The sequence below is a fragment of the Euwallacea similis genome, chromosome 11, assembly GCF_039881205.1.
Source record: "Euwallacea similis isolate ESF13 chromosome 11, ESF131.1, whole genome shotgun sequence".
Taxonomy (NCBI): Eukaryota; Metazoa; Arthropoda; class Insecta; order Coleoptera; family Curculionidae; genus Euwallacea; species Euwallacea similis.
In genome coordinates, this window is record NC_089619.1 from 5516711 (window position 1) to 5519359 (window position 2649).

The window sequence follows — 2649 nt, forward strand, 5'->3', positions numbered from 1 at the left end:
TGCAAATAATAAAAGCAGAATTGAAGGATTTTGTGTGAGATTATTTCTAAACCTGTTACCCGATGAATAGGAAAGTGGTCTTTTGGGATTCGTGAGAGGATTGGGTTTATGCATTTTTGTCTTATTTTGTGGAAATGTGGTAACTTTTTATAGGTATTGTTTATATTTTTGGAAACATTCCCCGCAGTATTATGACTGATTTAGAGCTTGTATTTTGTAAATTTAGTATATTTAGTATTTATTGATGAATATTATTGGTGTTTCTATGAATGAAGAAGAGACACATGGTCTGCATTATATTGAGAGATGAGTAAAGTGTTTCTAAAGACATGTACTCTTATTTATTTATAATTAGAGGATAGTTTAGATATTTAAAAAAAAGTGACACATTAAAGGGTGGTATATATTGATTATTAAATTGTATTGTGAGGGTCAGGATGCACTGTGGAAATTTGGGGATGTAGGGAAGACAGAGAAACTAAAGTAATTTGTATTTTTCTGATTTGACTGTCTTTTGAGAAATTGAATTTGAGGACTTTGAATTTTGAAGTAAAGGGGAGATTATTCTTTGGGAAAGGTCAACAAGTGATTTAGATTTTTTGACTTAAAGTGTGTAGTAGATTTAGGGGGACATTTCCAGTGTGATTTTGCATTTTTTAGATTTTCACGGGTGTTAGTATTAATTTGTAATTATTTAGATAGAACTATTGAGATTATATTTGTATTTCTTTATTGCTGAGATGATGTATTACTTTATTTATTTGTCTGATACTGCGGGGAAAGAGATTAGATGATTTGGAAAGTATTTTTAAAAAAAGGGACATTCTTAGGGAAGATGAGATTTGGGAGGGGGAACTGAGGATATTAGAAAAAAGGGAATAGAAGAAGATGGGGGATTAAGGGACATTATGGAGGGAAATTGGGGGTTTTACTTATAAAGGGGGATGAGGGACAGGAGTACGGGAACATTAAAAAAAAGGGATGAGGGAGAGGAGTATGGAAACATTATAAAAAGGAGATGAGGGATGGGAGTATTTGGATATTATAGAAGAGGGATAAGGGGCAGGAGTATGGGAACATTTTAGAAAAGGGATGAGGGATGGGAGGACACGGAATAAGGATGAAGGATAAGAGTGTACTAAAAGGGGATGGAAGAGATTAAGAGGAAGGATAAAGGGGGGACTAGAAAGGGATGAGAGATAAGGTGAGTATTATGAAGGAGAAGGAGGAAAGGAGCAGAGAGGATTGGCAGGATAGGAGAAGAAGACGACGACGATGCTGAAGCAGAAAAGGGGGACTAGAGAGGATATAGATTTTAAGAAGGAGGGGGAATGGGGGCTTTTATGAGGGATGAAGGAAGGGGGGCATTAAAGGAAAGGGAAGGAAGGCTAGAAGGTGAGTATTTTAGAAGGGATGAAGGATAAGAAGAGCGTAGGAAAAGAGAGGATAAGAGAAAGAGAGGGGGATTGAAGGCTTTTGGAAGGAAGGTGGGATTATGAAGGGGATGGAAAAGGAACGAGGAAAGGATGGGGGAATGGGATGAGAACTGGGGGACTAGGAAGGGAGCTAAGAAGGTGCGAGAGGGGAAAGGGGGACTATAGGGATGAGGGAAAGGAGTATTTGAATTGGGAAGGGAAAGGGATGAAGGATGGGAATTTGTGAACTCTGGAGAAGGGGGATGTGGGAAAGGAGTATTAGAACTTTCACGGGGAAGGGATGAAGGATAGGAATTCTTGAACATTAGGGAAAGAAGTATTGATATTACAGTGAGGGAAGAAAGTATTGATACAATCGGGGACGAACGATGAGGGACAGGAGTACTAGAACATTGGGGGAAAGAAGTATTGCTATTAATGGTGTGGGAAGAGAGTATTGATACAATGGGGGAAGAATGATGAGGGTGCGGAGTATTCCAACGGGGGGAGCAGAGGACGAGGGATAGGAAAGCTAACTAGAGATTGAGAAAGAAAGGGATTAAGAAGTGAGCAGGGGGGACTAGGGATGAGGGACAGGAGTGTGTAGATATTCTTAGAAGGGATGAAAGAAGGGACAGCAGAGGGATGATGAATAGGGGACTAGTGAGAAGGGGATTATAGTGCTATAGTGGGGATAAGAGAAGGCATGGAAAGGGTGAAGGGGAGAGATTGGAAAGAAGGGATGTGTACTGATGGGGGATTAGGGAAGGAAGTATAGATATTACTAGAGAACTGGGATGTAGTGGGAGGATATAGGGAAGGATTCGGAGATATTTCCAAGGGAACTCGCAAGCGGGGGATTGTAGGGATGAGAGAGAAGGGGAGAACTGATATTTGGGGAGATGAGAGAGTAAAGAGAACTAGGAAAGGGATGGATTAAGAGATATTAGAAGATGTGAGCGGGAGAGATAGTGAAGGAACTATTATTATAGGGATGGGAGACGGAGATGATTGAAGGAAGTAACTGAACTTTGATAGTAAGAGAGCTATTTGTGAAGGATTTATAGGAGAGCTACTATGAGTAACTTTGAGAGAAGACTATTTAGATGGGACTAGATGATTTACTGAGCATAGAAAGGATAGCTATGAGAGATATTTTAGGAAGGAGGGAACTAGATACGGAATTTATAAGAACTGTAGAGAAGAGACACTGATGGGATATTATCATGAGATT